This window comes from Pseudorasbora parva, chromosome 11 (genome assembly GCF_024679245.1).
Source record: "Pseudorasbora parva isolate DD20220531a chromosome 11, ASM2467924v1, whole genome shotgun sequence".
Classification (NCBI taxonomy): Eukaryota; Metazoa; Chordata; class Actinopteri; order Cypriniformes; family Gobionidae; genus Pseudorasbora; species Pseudorasbora parva.
In genome coordinates this window covers 188479-205253 of record NC_090182.1, presented here as the reverse complement: position 1 = coordinate 205253, position 16775 = coordinate 188479, and the positions used below count along the sequence as shown (strand labels likewise).

The 16775-nt window shown below is 42.9% G+C and overlaps 2 long non-coding RNA genes across 2 annotated transcripts; both read right to left on the bottom strand.

The window, feature by feature from the left end:
* Positions 1 to 8511: 8511 nt before the first annotated feature.
* LOC137092113 (uncharacterized) lies at positions 8512 to 9444 on the bottom strand. Its single transcript, XR_010908146.1, has 4 exons — positions 9334 to 9444; positions 9174 to 9236; positions 8779 to 9095; positions 8512 to 8664 (listed from the first exon to the last, which is right to left on the bottom strand). It is a non-coding gene; the product is annotated as an uncharacterized lncRNA (long non-coding RNA).
* Positions 9445 to 9460: 16 nt separating this feature from the next.
* On the bottom strand, positions 9461 to 10388 carry LOC137092112 (uncharacterized). Its single transcript, XR_010908145.1, has 3 exons — positions 10314 to 10388; positions 9946 to 10009; positions 9461 to 9590 (listed from the first exon to the last, which is right to left on the bottom strand). It is a non-coding gene; the product is annotated as an uncharacterized lncRNA (long non-coding RNA).
* Positions 10389 to 16775: the final 6387 nt, after the last annotated feature.

Here is a 16775-nt window from a genome sequence, read left to right as displayed (position 1 = left end):
ATTGATATCATTAAACTTAACATCATTGTGAAACACACACACACACGAGGAACTCATTGGTTTGAGTATGTGCTCTCGTCATTCTCAGTGGGTAAAACTCATAGCAAGCTCCTTATCTTAAACCTGCGATAAGCTGCGTTACTCAGCGACTCTTGTGAAGAGTGTGTGTGTGTGTGTGTGTGTGTGTGTGTGTGTGTGTGTGTGTGTGTGTGTTCTGTTCAGTTAAACCCTACTACAAAGTCCAACTCAAACGAGGCAAAGACGACGTCTCTGGATATGGCCTGTTGGTGATCCGGACCACAGAAACACTAACCCTTCTGTGAACCTCCAGAGAGTGGGAATGTGAGGAAAGGGCCGTCATGCTCTCTCAGATGCCAATACCTTCCTCTTCCTGTGGCAAGCTCATACACCACATCTTCATAACTCACTGGCTGATAGGACACGCCACCTGAAAGAGAGTGAATAAAGAAATATGCCATGCTGGAAAAGTGATAAGTACATTTCCCTTACCAGCGCATTTACAAGGGAAAGCAGTCATATCCTGGCTTAAGAGAAGGGTTGCTCTGGCTTATCTGTGCAGTAATGCAGAGAGGCCGGTCACCATGGTTACAGCACATCCCTCATCAGCAGAAGATCACACACACACACACACACACAATGACCAACAAGGATGCAGTACCAAAAGTCTTTGACATTTTTTGGTCCCCATGAGGAAACAAGCTTATAAATCATACAGAAAGAGTTTCTGAAATGTAAAAGTCCAGAAAGTTTTGTGTGGTGGGTATGTTTAGGGGTAGTGAGTGTGTGTGTGTGTGTGTGTGTGTGTGTGTGTGTGTGTGTGTGTGTGTGTGTGTGTGTGTGTGTGTGTGTGTGTGTGTGTGTGTGTGTGTGTGTGTGTGTGTGTGTGTGTGTGTGTGATGGTAGTGTTAGTATAAGAGTAAAGAATATACAGTGTGTACAGTATAAAGCCATTATGGAGAGTCGCTATTAAACATGGAAACAAGTGAGGAAAATAAGTATTTGAACACGCTGCTATTTTGCAAGTTCTCCCCCTTAGAAATCATGGAGGGTCTGAAATTGTCATATTCTGATTTTTTTTAAATCATGTCTCTCACAGCGGACATGTAACTACGATGACAATTTCAGACCCCTCCATGATTTCCTAATGTGTGAGAACTTGCAAAATAGCAGGGTGTTCAAATACTTATTTTCCTCACTGTATGCAACCCAGTTCCCTAGAAGGGGAACGAGACTCTGCATCTTGGCATCACCACTATGGGAAGGTTAATGCCAATTCCTGACAGACAGGACAGGGTCAAGCTCGATAGACCAGTGATCCTGGAGTTGAGCAAGTCCAGACTGTGAAACCTGATGAATGTGTGTGTAGAGAATCGAAGCACAAGCATCATGTAGAGCCCAGAACGCACAGGCCGACGATCAGCAACATCAGACCGTTTGAGCACCAGTCAGCGTAGCTTTTGTTGGTGTGTTCTGCACCTTCGGTTGTAGTTAGACACTGTCTGGTTTTTGGGCGGATTCAACTGGTGTTGGCTGTCGGTGAGAGAGAGAACTGATTGGCAGTTCAGTTTACCAAACGAGCCAGTGCACAAGAATCACAGCAAGAATGATGAAAGCCAAAAGAAGTTATGACGGCACAGACAAAAGGCTGTTCTAATCTTATATCATCTTACCTGAGCCTTCCACTGAGCAAATATACCAACAACAACATGAGCGGAGTCGAATAAACAACGTGATTGGCATGATTGTTATTCAAGGGTAAGCAAACACTGCTTTGTTTATGGTTTGTAAACCTGCACTCGTAGTTTCACTTTCCCTGTTTGAATGGCAAATATATTTTTAGGCACATTTTTCTCAGACGTCGGCGACAACAGTCAGCAGTCATCAGCACTAGTTCGGTGTAATCCTACCTTAAGGGTGGACTCCCTTGGACTCCTAAAGGCAAAGATATTCTGTGCGTCTCACAGGACAGAGTGATAGCATCTGTAATACATATAATCTGTAATTCCAGTAATGGGAAAAGCACTGGTTTTGACCACCGAAGCAGAGCCCAGTAGAGCAGCCTCTCTTGCTCCGGCCATGATTCTACAGTGCAGTCCAGGAAAGGGTCTAAATCAGTCCAGAGGGGAAAGTGAAGAACAAGAACAAGTCCAGTTCTGCTCGGCCATACCTCTGCCATATGGACTCCAGCACCTGTGGGTAGAGTCTCTGTTCCTCCGGCCTCACAGGACATCTGCCCCCAAGATCGAATGTCCGGGAATATAAAATATCCCCAGTATAAGCCTGCCGTTCTTCTCTCAAAAAAGTCGAACAGAAGCAGATCTTAAACTGAAACCCTCAATAGTGCACATATGTACACATTGGGACATTTCATACACAGATTGATTGAACTATGGGGTAGGTTTTATTTTCACACACACTGTGAGCATCATCCCTCTTAGATAGCAAAGGCATGGCTGTGCATATCTTGTTTCTTTTTTTCAATAGGTCTTGATTTGGATTGGCACTTGTACGACATCATCAACGGTTCTCATGCACATGAACCCAGGACTGCTTTTCGATCTCGAGTGACCCTACTCATAGGGGAGGTCTGAGCCGGACTTGTCTAAGATGCGAAGAGCTGTGGAAAAGGCTGGATGGGCCCCAGTGAGAGAGATGGATATGCTTCCACAGTTCATCCAAATTCTCCAATGGGGGCTTGTCTTCCATTGACGAGCCGAACAATCAGGAGCTACTGCCTGGGCCCAGAGAACAAGAGGCCTTAGCCGTTAGTATCAGGTCTGCGTGCTTGCACTGCTGTGAGCGAACAACCAGGCAAGTTAGGGTTAGGTTACCGAGTCCTGGGGCCCAAATCCTTTCGAGGGGCACCACAGCCAATGGCTTACTCTTCTGGTTCAGATGGGTGCAGCTCTTCTGTCTGGTCCGGATACGGACCGGATCTGTCTCACTGCCGTAACATTGGGATAAGTCTTAAATATAGATTTAAGCTGGCAGAGTGTGTCTGCTTCCCGAACAATGCTAGGAAGACTATTCCAGAGTTTAAGTGCTAAATAGGAAAAGGATCAACCTCCTGCAGTTGATTTAGATATTCTAGGTATTAATAATAATAATAATTCATTACATTTATATAGCACTTTTCTAGGCACTCAAAGTGCTTTACGTAGAAGGGGGAATCTCCTCAACCACCACCAATGAGCAGCACCCACCTGATGATACGACGGCAGCCATTTTGTGCCAGAACGCTCACCACACACCAGCTGATTGGTGGAGAGGAGACCGAATGATGAAGCCAATCATTTTATGGGGATTATTAGGAGGCCATGATGGACAGGGGCCAATGGGCAGATTTGGCCAGGATGCCGAGGTTACACCCCTACTCTGTATCGAAGGACATCCTGGGATTTTTAACGACCACAGAGAGTCGGGACCTCGGTTTAACGTCATTTTGATCCAAATTATTCAACTAATTATACAAATAAAATTAATTAATGAGGTCTTATTTAATTCTATAAACTATAATCCTGATCTGCCAACATTGTCTCTCTATGATAAATTAAAATAAGCTGATAACATCACTGTTTAGTGATGGGACATCTGAAGCGAGGCTCCGGAGCTTGTGTTGAGCAAAAAGGGGCGTTCCAGGTGAAGCCCCGATTCGAGGCTTGTATCGTTTCCGTGAAAATCACGTGACGATGACAAACGAGGCCTCGTTTTCTGCTGAATACGTCATTGCTTCATTCTGAGTATCGCTTTCGGATAAAAGTGGTTCGAAACCTCGTGGCTCTTGTGGGGTTTGCAGTAGGCATTTGCATTGGTGTTGAGGTGTTGTAGTAGCGATATCATTATATATCATAGCTTGTATTATATTATATTACATTATACTTAGTTTAGTAGATTATTAGAGTAAATTATACATAGTTCAGTAGATTATTAGAGTAAATTAGCCTATATCTAGTTGTAATACCTATACTACGTAATTATAATATATATATATTTAACATGAATGTATAACCCGGGGACATAAAAGTTCCCCCAATTGAAGAATCACCCATATATATATATCCTATATTAGTATTAGGCCTAGTGTTATTATTATATATATATATTATTGCTATTATTATTATTAATAATATTATTATAAGACCAGACTGTATTAGGGAAAGCTTTTCCCATCCCTGTTGCAGTTTGCTGTTCCACAATTCCAGTCCCATAAGCACTGCACTCACAATAATTGATTTACAATCATTCTGGGCATTCACTGTCATCACTAACCCAAAGAACTACTGAATAGTTGAACACAAAGTTGTGTGTTTGTGTGAGTTGTGTGTACATAGGTTAATACAAGCAGAGTAAAATACTTTATTAATACACAGGCAATAGAAAAAGGGTGTGCCCACACTATGATAATTCGGTTGCTCAGGATGAATAGATTTGTGTGCGATGCATTGCTTTGCACAGCAGGTGTCACTAGGGAGCACACTGTTTCATGAGGCTTCAGGTAAATTAACCTTTTGGTGAACCAATGGGCTGGACAGCCTCAGTGGTTCAGGAAGTCTCATTTGGCCATCACTATCACTGTTTACTCCAGAACGACTGTACAGCCAAATCTAATTCTGCTGCAGTATTGTCCTGTTTAACACTGAAGCTGCTTCAACACAATCGCCGTTGGAGAAGAGCAATATAAATAAAGATGATTGATTGATTTATTGATTGATTGATTGATTGATTGATTGATTGATTGGTGGCAGGTGTGTGTGTGATTAATACTCAGGTGAGAAGGATCCCTGAGTAGTGGAAGTGAGAGAGCCAAAGTCCCGAAGAACCTCTAAATAAGTTGCAATACCTCTCCTCGCCTTACTGCAAAATAATGTAAACGTGTAACCTGGCCATACAAAGGAGTACTTCATTACACGTGTACTGTTCTGATGATGACATTTGCGTTATACAGTGTATGTATTCGTATGTCTAATAATATATACTTAACAGTGAAAACTAACAGCATATTCCCTAATAATCCATCCATCTTTTTTGGGACATATCCTGATGACAATGAGCAATACATTGAGAATATATTAAGAAGCGGCTCCATGACTGCTGGAAGCAAGAATTTACAAAGAACATAATGAACTGAAAGCCAGGAAAACGTAATCTGTGAGCATGCTGGACTGTTCAAACCCCAGATCTTACTTTACAAGTCATTTGAAGAATACTAATTATATCAAGCAAAATACTTGGCATAAGTTAGTATGTGTACATTATTCTTCTATTACATTTTAATAAATTATATTTCATTATATTTCATAATTCATTATTTCATATTGCAACACTTCAAAGGGTAAATGAGTGCACCAGGGGGAGAAACACACACACACACACACACACACACACACACACACACACACGCACGCACAGACCCACGCACGCACACGCACATGCACACGCACACGCACACACACACACACACACACACACCCACGCACGCACGCACGCACACACACACACACACACACACACACACACACACACACACACACACACACACACACACACACACACACGCACGCACACACCCACGCACGCACACGCACACGCACACGCACACGCACACACACACACACACCCACGCACGCACACACCCACGCACGCGCGCGCACGCACGCACGCACGTGCACACACACACACACACACACACGCACGCACACACACACACACACACACACACACACACACAGTAACTCTATGGAGTGGGTGGTGGCTGCTTTATCCAATTAAGCTTTTTCCACAAGACGTTTTTAGCTGCTTTATTTTAGCCAACCAGCAGATGGCGCTGTTTTCCACACTCTAGAAGCTTTGAATCTTTTCCTGGAACAGACAGGGGAACGCCTCAGATATCACCAATGACATTACTTCTGGAAAGATAAGTACACACGGTATATTTACAAAATAATATCACAATATTCAGCAAACCGAGCTATTTATCATTTGTTTATATTATATTTGTGTTTTTATGTTATTTTGGAAAATCAAAAAGAGTGACTCTGTTCTGAGATTTATATGATATCTGTGATGCGAGCTGACTAGTCAGAAGAAAAACTGCACGTTTCCTCTCATGCGGATTCCCTTCCTGTCCATCGTCATCATTATTTTGACCCTGTTTGGGCTTCATGGCGAGCGGGTCCTTCACCAATTGGATCTCATCATGATAAGATACTCTTTCTGAACTTCTCTCTTTGGAACATCAGTTACTTCCCTACATCTGTGTTCAAAAGACTCTGCAAATGTGCTGGCTTTTACACAGAGGATCGCATCATAATGTTGATACTACTGGGACTGGCGTTAAAGTTTTATATTCTCAGCCTATGGCTTCAGAAACAAAAACCCTTTCTCTACGAGGTGTTTGCTAACTTGCGTTATCTACAAACGACTCCGAAAAAAATGCGACTCGAAACTGTTCGATTTGAAAACATCTCAATGTTCGTTCACTGAACAATACGTCTACTGTTCTCTGATGATATAACCTAACCCTACTCTGATGATATCATATGATGAACTGATGAACAATGCTCTGGATTTATTGTCATGACCCCCCCCCCCCTCTCCCTCTCTCTCTCTCTCTCTCTCTCTCTCTCTCTCTCTCTCTCTCTCTCATCATAAGCCTCATTCTCTCCTCACCTGTTCTTTCTTCCCCTCTGATTATTTTCTCTACTTCTAGACCGTGTCTTCCCTTCGTTCTCTGCCAGATTATTTACCTGGTTTTCACATTCGTCCAGCCAACATAAATTTGTTTGTTCATGCAATATTGATAGTCGTATTTTGCTAATAAAAATATTCTTGTCACAGAAACTGAAACAACAATTACTGTTATATTTTTCTGTTTCCTGAATGCAAAATTCTAAAATACTATGTATAGTACAGTCAATGGCTAATGTTAACTGTCTATTTACCATCATTCTTCTAAATATCTGCCTTTGTCTTCAACAGAATACAGACACATGCAAGTCAGGAACGACCTAGGTTGAGTAAATGACAATTTTTCTCATTTTTGGCCAAACTAACCCTTTAATTAACACACACATTTGCTTAAAATATCTTTAGGACAAAGACAAACAGCTCACTCACTGCCAGATCCATAAATAATAAATATTCACACAAATGCTTACTTTTTTAGACTCTAAACAGTTTCACTATGTGAAGGCTTATCAATATGAGTGCAGTGTTTCATTGTAAAAGAGCTTGCTATCTGTAATTAAAAACATTTTTATTTTTCACGTATCCACAATACGGCAAAGCACAGTTTTCATACAGCGTCTGTTGAGTTAAACTGTCCATTTAAACAGTCTGTACAAAACTTCAATGCTTGTTTTTTATTTTGAAAGTCTCAAAAATTAAAATCGCAAACTTTTTTTAAAACATAAAAAGAACTGGAAATACTGGTCCAACTCTGCCTCACGCACAACCATTTTTAACAGTCTTAGGATCGTCTTAGGATAGGAAAAGTTCTTCCAGAACAACAGCAAAGGTCTGGATAAATGGTGATGTTGTTTGGCTGTTATCGTCCAGCGCATAGAAAAGGTGTCCAATCCTGTTCTATGGGTCCCTGTGCGGATGGGTTTAGCTTTAACTCCAACTACACTCATCTGAGCCAGATAATCAAGGTCCACAGGATTACTAGAAACTTCCAGGTAGGTTGGAGCCATAGAAGAGCAGGTACTCTTCTTTAAATGGTTAATTCACCCAAGAAATTACATTCTGTCATTATTTACTCACCTTTATGTCGATCCAAACCCGTAAGACTTTCCTTTATCTTAAAAACAGCAATTAAGATATTTTTGATGAAATCTGAACGATTTCTGTCCCTCCATTGACAGCCAATACAACAACCACTTTTAAGGCCCAGAAAGGTATTAAAGACATAAAAATAATCCATGTGACTCCAGAGGCGGAACCTCAGTTTGATTAGCGATGCAATTGCTCTGCATGTAAAAAAATACATGGTTTTTGTTTTTTTTAGAGCATTCATGTCACTTCACAAAGCTGAGGTTAAACAGCTGGAGTCACATGGTCTACTTCAACGTTTTTACTGCCGTTCTGGGGCTTGAAAGGTGACCGTTGAATAGACTGTCAATAGAGGGACAGAAATATCTCAGGTTTCATTTCAAATATCTTCATTTGTGTTCTGAAAATGAACGAAAGTCTTACAGGTTTGGAATGACAAGAGGGTATGCAATTCATGACAGACTTTATATGTTTGGAATAACCCTTTAAGCCTTTCGAAGACTGATACGTACATTACACTTCTTGAATAGCTCGGCTGGGTTCTCCCAAAGAAAGACAGACAGGCCTTCTAGAGCAGCAGTCCTCCTGTGGTCATCTATGTCTGTTGTCTAGAAAAACATACAAAAGAAACAACCAAATAGCTTAGGTATAAAAATTGTATTCATCATCAGCCAAAGTAACAGATCAAACTCTCAAAACATTTAACTTACCCTGTCATGAAGTATTTCTAGGAGCGCATCCATGTCCTGTCCGAAAGCTCTTTTCTGTCTCTGTAAAGTTTCAGGAGCTGCGGTGTGTGTACATGCCAAAGGCTGCCATGAAGACTCCCGGGAGGTCTTTGTTGGTGATTCAGAAAAACTCCTCACAAACCTGTTCATAATAATGAATTTGTATTAATGCACTGAATAATAAACTTCAAATCAAATGAGAGAATTGGTATGGGGAATGGTAAAGGCCAATTTCTAAGCAGTTTGTAAATAATACCTTTGTACAGAGAATGTGGGGTTGTGGGAGGACCCTTCAGAAGTGTTGAGACTATTAGTACCAAACGATGAGATGGTAGGCTGTTGGTTTCATCAAGTGACCACAGGAGTTAGACCACTGAACATGCAAGACCGCTCTTTCATTGGGCAGTTCTGAGATCTCCGACATGTTGCCAAGTCCTCAAATTGCAGGGGAAAACTGTCCTTTTAGTAGCTTCACTTAAGGATATTGCTGAGAGAGTCCACTGATTCAGGCACTTCCGGAGGCTTGACTCACTGGGCTTCAGTGGAGGATATGACAACTCACAGTAGAAAAGGCTGTTTATCAAAAAGAATCAATTTCAATTATTTAATTAATAAATTAAAAATAAGTTAACGAACAAAGTTGCCACATACCATTAAATATGCATTCAGTGCTGCAGATATGTCCTCAGGGTCACAAACACAGGCTCTCCAAAACTGTATGGAATCAAAGGGTGATAATAAGTTAAGTCACCAGTGTAAAAGACAAACATGTCAGCATAGATGCTCTCAAGATCTTAAATGTGCTATTTACCAGGTGGAGAGTCGTTCTGATATAAAGTTTTGATAACTCTTTTGATAACTTTGGCAGAGCAGAGCAACATGCTTTCTCTTGAAGATCTCAGGCTGTCCATTGCAGTGTCCTGCAGAAAGGATGTTCTTATAATTGAGTCCCATGCAGACAAACATATGTGGACAGTGAGATAGTGCGCAAATGTGGAAACTTTCTTTATACCGCATACCTCAGTGTTGCATCCAACAATATGCTAACAACATCCAATTTGGATCATTCTGGAAAATAGGAAATTATCAGTTAGAACCTATTGTAAACATCACAACCTTATATTATTTAAAATTATTATAAAACAAACAAGAAATTGCTATGCATAGTCTTATTCTACACTTTTTTCTTTGTCCCTTATTTTAAATCATATGATGTACAAAGAAGCTCTCATTGTTTAAAAAAAAAGAAAGATTTATTTCGTTCTATACAGACACTCAAACATACATCTGCGTGTGATTTGTAACGATGAAAATGCACATTGAAACGGCTAAAATACATTTAACATTAAATAATAGTTTATATATCCATACATTGTGTATGTGAGACTTACAAACTAAACATGAACACATAAGACGTTCTTACCTCACCCTCCGCTGTCTTCCTCTCTCACAAACGCGGAGATACACCATCAGTTTATCAGCGCCACCTAGCGACAAAAAGAAAAGAAAATATCAACTAACAATAATTGAATACTCGTATGGTAAACAAACATATTACTCGCTAATTTCAGTTTTTCTTTATCTTTGGCTTTATCAATTGTATTGAAACGTTATTGTATTAAGAACTTTAATGAGCTAATCTTTGTCTGAGCACTGACAAACATTAAAAATGTTAGGCCACACGCCTTTTAACAATACACACCCAATCGTATGTCTAATAATAACACACTGTCCGCTTGGGGATATGCAATTCATTGTATGCATGAAATTAAAAGTAATATTAATACTTACCAACTGAAGTATGGCAATATTAGATCCTTGAAGAGGCAGGATGAGCGAACTTCAAAACGAGCGAGGAGCTACCCGTGCAAAATGGAGAAGGAAACCCCCGTGCACTTCAGCGCGATTTTCTGGCTCATCACGCATGCGCAAACTATTTAGATCATAGGTTTTCTGCTCAACACAAAAATGTTTCTCCAGAAAACTTTGTTTAACACGTAGCGTGACATTTTGGATAATTTTGTTGAGCTAACATGTATTTTTATGTAGAGTCACAGTTATTTACAATTCTTAATATATGGGATTCAAAAAGCACTGTTTGCTGGGCAAATGGCAATTTCATTTTTTACAGTGCATCTGCCTACCCAGCTTTTCAGGAGACTGTGCTGGGTCTATGCCCTGCCCAGCTCACCAGCCATCGCAAGCAGTTACTGTTCCCGTGAGTCCCCCTATCTACAGCCATAAGAGACAGCGGTCCCGGTCGCCGGACCCCAGGATATCCGCCTGCCTGAGTTATCTGTTACTTAAGACTTTATGTTTGCTGGCTTCTACGGCTGTTGCTTAAGTTTTCATTAAAGTATTCTTCACTTGCCTCCTCGCTCTTGGGTTCTCTTCCTCACCTCTGACAGAATATTCTGGCCACTATGGACCCAGCGAGTGAAAGCGCCTTCCAGACTGCCGTCAGGATACAGGGAGCCATGCTGGGCAGACACGAGGAGGAGCTGACTGCCTTCCGTCAAGCGGTGGAGTCCTTGACCACCCAGGTACAACCTCTCTTTACAATTGTGTCATTCCCGCACTGAACCCGCTGTTCCAGGAACACTCGACACCCACGAGTCAACAATCCGCCCTGTTTTGCTGGTGAGCCCTCTGAATGCCATTCATTTCTTACGCAGTGTGAAGTTGTGTTTTCACTACAATCCCAGACTTACTCCAGGGATCGCTCCTGCATAGCTTATGTGATTTCTCTTCTAACGGGTTGTGCCCGGGAGTGGGGGAACGGCCGTGTGCAATGTGGAGGCGGACTGTCTGGAGCAGTACACATGCTTCAAGGAGGAGATGATGCAAGTATTCGGTGCATGGTGGAGGCCTCACGTCTTTTGTCTACTCTCCGTCAGGGAGAGAGGAGTGTCGCGGATTTCACTATAGAATTTCGAACACTCGCCACTTCCTGTCAGTGGAATAAACCAGCCCTGCTGGCCCATTTTCTGGACAGCTTGAACACAGACATCAGGGAGAGATTCGAAGCCGAGAGATTCCGAGCCGCCTGGACCAGTTGATTGACCTGGCAATCCGTCAGGAGAGGCGCTGAAGTGTGCCGTCGGGTGCGTAACTTAAAGAAGGCACTCCTTTCCACCTCTGGTTCCGCTGCTGCACCGACTCCCTCCACTGACACTCCCATGCAGTTGGGAGGTATACACCTTTCCCCTACAGAACGACAACGCCACATTTCTAACCGCCTCTGTATGTACTGCAGGGCTGTGGACCACTTCTGTTCTTCCTGTCAAGTAAGAGGCCAACGCTCACCAGTAGAGAGAGGGATACTGGAGAGTCCGTCAGCCCTAACCCCTCCCACACACACTCACACCACTTTTGCTGTCGGCCTTCACTGGCTCTGTTGTGACGTGTCACGCCTTGATCGACTCAGGGGCCAAGGAGAGTTTCTTAGATTATTCAGATCAGTGGACTGATTGTTAGGCTGCATTAACTATTTCAGCCAGAACCGGGAACACTTCCCATAACACCTGATGTACTCGTTACATCATAAAAAGAGTGGCATCTACGCTAATGTTAGTCTCTCTGTTTATCCCGAGGTTTACTGCAGTCGGCCGTATCCAGGCCGTGTCCGGATCGGATGGTGGACAAGCTCATCCTGGAGTGTCTGCTGAGCCGTGTCCATTGGTGTCTCCTCTGGATTTGCCTCACCGGCACGTCATGCTCAATAAACCCGTCTTCGGCACAATAACTGCGATCTTTCATGTATTCATACTCTTGTGTAATCGACGCCCCATCCTCAATAAACCCGTTTCTTGCGGGATACCCTGAAATTTGAATATTCTGCTTTAATATGATTTCTGAGCTGTGCGGTGTCCAGAATAATAATCCTCCACGGTGTGTTAATAGGCCAGAGGAGAACTGAGTCTGGTTTCTCTAAGGTTTATTTTTCTCCATCATGCCCTGATGGAGTTTCGGTTCCTTTGGTCGCCTTTGGCTTGGCTTGCTCAGTTGGGGACACTAACATTATGATCAGAGTTACTCAACTAAATATACAAATACAATTAATGAATTAGGTCATGTTTAATTCTATAAACTATCCAAATCAAATTGTGTTGCAATATTATCCTGTTTGACACTGTGAAGCTGCTCTGACACAATCGTCATTGTAAAAGCGCAATATAAATAAAGCTGATTGATTGATTGATTGAAACAGCCCAACAATTTGTTCAGAGAAAACCTAAGAATACACCTACATACACATACATATAAATATATACATACATACAATGTAATGTGTATTTGTGTATGTTTACATTTAATCATTTAGCAGACGCTTTTATCCAAAGCGACTTATAAAAAAGGGGAGAGCAATAGAAGCAACGAAACAAACAAGGCCAACAACCTGCCAGAGCTGTAAGAAGTCTCAGTAAATCGAGCACAGTACACATACATTTTTTTGTCCTCATTACTGGAAAAGCCAGAACTATTTAGAAGAAGAGTTTCCACAGTCCTATTTTTGGCCATAACTGTGCATATTCAAATACTGATGCAAATGTCACACCTTGTACCTTTAGATCATTCAGAATCATTGTCGTCATGTCGTGTGACTCACGTACCTTTCTTTAGGGAGTGGCCATGCCTTTTAAACTCTCATTCTAAAGGTTAAACGAGAGGGAATTATCACTGAATCTCGTCAACAACTGACATCCTACAACACCATTCTTAATCTTTTACATAGAGTTTCTTACAACCAACCAGCTTCAAAATGGTGAGTGTGGGATATTTTATAATATGTAAGTTTGCAGTATGTGATCACATACAAAATGAGTGTTGTTAGTTTGCTTTTCATTTAAGTTTTTACAAATCAATCCATATAATGTGAACTCAACCCAGAGGAAAGCATTAATGCTTTACACACACTTTTGCTTCTGTCTGTGTGTGTATAGGGAAGTTGAAACCTGTTACTGGCATGACGACTCCAATCTTTTGAATAATCTTACGAATATCTATTGATCTAATATGACATCTGACCTGTAATGTTGCTAGAATTATAATCATATACTGTTTTTCTTTTGTTGGCCGGAGGAGAACTAGCACCTCGATTGAGTCTGGTTTCAAGAGTTTTGGTTCCGTCGCCTTTGGCTTTTGGCTCGCTCAGTTGGGGACACTAAAATTCAACTATATCACTGATCTGCCCACATTGTCTCTCTATGATAAATTAAAATAAGCTGATAACATCACTGTTTACTCCAGAACGACTGTAGAGCCAAATCTAATTCTGCTGCAGTATTGTCCTGTTTAACACTGAAGCTGCTCTGACACAATCGGCGTTGGAGAAGAGCGATAGAAATAAATAAAGGAGATATACACAAGGACTTCTCCTTTATCATCAAATCATAATGTGTGCTTTATAATCAACAGATTTAAAGTACACAGATACTCTTGTAAAACTTGTCATTAAAAATGCTGTTGTGAATTAGTCATAGTAGTATTTTCCTCTTAAATTGATTACTCAGAAACTGCCTGAGGATCTAACACAAATGCTTTAAATTATTTGATGGATGAATGGAGTCCAAAATGATTTCCCATTCATTATTATGTCAGTATGCAAAATATAAATATTAATATTATTAATGTGATATTCAATAAATAAGATAATACATACTGTCACAAGGGCGAACTCTGCAGTCCCCTCCTCTAACCACCAGAGGGCTCCCTCGCCCGAGTATTGACTTTCTACTCACCGAACTACAATTCCCATCAGCCCTGCTACTGACACTGATGAGTCCTTCCAGCTGTAACCCATCTTCTGGCTTATTTAAGCTAGCCCTCTCCTGTTCCCCACTGCGAAGTTTTGTTTTGCTAAAGCTAACATCTCTGAGCTATTCTCTCATTTTGCCTACATATTGAGACCCTTCTGTCATCTTCCCCGTTAATCTTTTGCTTCCTGCCCGTTGTTTACTTTCTGTTTTGTTTTGGACCTGTGACTGTTTCTGCCTGCCAACCGACCACGTTTGCTTCAGAGTTTACTTGTGCCTGCCCATTGCCTGTACCGCAACCTTTGAATTAAAGCTCGCACATGGATCCCACTTCGAGTGACGAGTCATTACAGAAAACTTCGCCACCCCACGATCCAGCGACCGTTTCCCATCTGGAGTCTGCTTTGTCTGCCCAGGCCAATCAACTAGCGGTGCACCAGCATCAGCTCAACCGGTTAACGTCGCTCACAGAAGAACTAGTGAAAGCCCTCCACAACCTTCACAGCTCCCCGCCAGAGGCAGCTGCCGTGCAGCCCACCGCCGCCATCACCTCTGTGTCAGGGGTGCCGTCTCAAGTGAGTCCTCGCCTCGCATTCCCAGACAAGTTTGACGGAGACTCAACGAAATGCAAGGGGTTTATTCTCCAATGCTCACTGTTTGTGGAGCAGCAACCCACACTATATTCCACAGAGGCTGGTAAGATCGCTTTTGTATGCTCCTTGCTTACTGGCAAAGCTCTAGAATGGATCACGGCGGTATGGAGAGAGGGAGGCACAGCTTTCCCGTCTTTTGACGTCTTCCTGCAACGATTCCGTGAGGTCTTCGATCATCCCCGGGAGGGCAAGAGTGCTGGTGATCGCCTTCTAGAACTCTCTCAGGGCAGAAGGATCGCGGCGGAGTATGCACTTGCGTTTCGCACTCTCGCCGCACAAACCTCCTGGGTTGACGATACTCTGAAAACCTTGTTCAGGAAAGGGTTACGTTATGAACTGCAGTCTGAGCTGGCTTGTCGGGACGAGGGGAGGAGTTTAGACCAGTTCATCAAGCTCGCCATTCGGATCGACAATCTAATCAGATCACGGAGGCCCAAAACCCGTGGCAGCCCTCAAGAACCCGCTCCACAAGACACAGACACGACTGAGCCCATGCAAGTAAACACCTACCGCTTGTCTGCTGCAGAGAGAGATCGGCGCATGGCTCAGCGCCTATGTTTGTACTGCGGACAACCTGGTCACCTCAGAGTCTCCTGCCCTTCAAGGCCAGACCCCGAGTTCCCAAAGTCGGTGAGTGTTGCTCTAGATGCTCTAAACCCTGACCTGTGCGTGACTGTACCCATCACCTTTAATGTTAATCGTTGTAAGATCGCCACTACCGCCCTACTAGACTCAGGGGCAGCCGGAAATTTTATGTCTAAGGAATTCGCTCAACGTAACCACATTACTCTCACCCGCTGTTCTTCTTCCCTGACAGTGGAGGCGATAGATGGACGTCCACTAGGCTCGGGACAGGTGTCATTCATCACCCAAGAACTGTTGATGCACACCGGTGTACTCCATTCAGAAACCATTCAATTTTACATCCTGTCCACGCCTCATACCCCTGTCATCCTTGGCTTACCTTGGCTCCGCCGACATAATCCTCACATCTCCTGGCGAGATGGTCAGATCGCCCAGTGGAACAGATCCTGTCACCTTGAATGTCTCTCTCAGATTCCACACCTGCCAGTCCGGTTTATAACTGCCACGGAGGAGAGCATTTCGGTACCCAACCTCCCAACTGAGTATTCTGACCTGTCTATAGCCTTTAGCAAGGCCAAAGCATCCCAACTACCTCCGCACAGGGCCTGCGATTGCGCCATCGACCTGCTCCCTGGTTCCACCCCTCCCAAAGGTCGCATATTTCCTCTCTCTCAGCCTGAATCTGAGGCCATGACCAAGTACATAGAGGAGGAGTTAGCCAAAGGCTTCATCCGACCCTCAACATCCCCTGCATCAGCTGGATTCTTTTTTGTCCAGAAGAAGGATGGTGGCCTCCGGCCTTGCATTGATTATCGAGGCCTGAATGAGATAACGGTCAAGTTCCGATACCCTTTACCTTTGGTCCCCGCAGCCCTGGAACAGCTCCGAACGGCCAAATACTACACGAAACTAGATCTACACTGTGCATACAACCTCATTCGCATACGAGAAGGGGATGAGTGGAAGACCGCCTTCTCCACGATTACAGGTCACTATGAGTACCTCGTGATGCCCTTCGGCCTGGTGAACAGTCCCTCTGTCTTCCAGTCTTTCATCAATGATGTATTTAGAGACATGCTCAATCGGTCTGTTATTGTATATATTGACGATATTTTGGTTTATTCAGACACCTATGAGGAACACATCCAGCACGTCAGGGCTGTACTCCAGCGACTCATTCAGCACCAGCTTTACGCCAAGGCAGAGAAGTGTGAGTTCCATCGGACGTCTACCATGTTCCTGGGGTATGTCATCAGCCC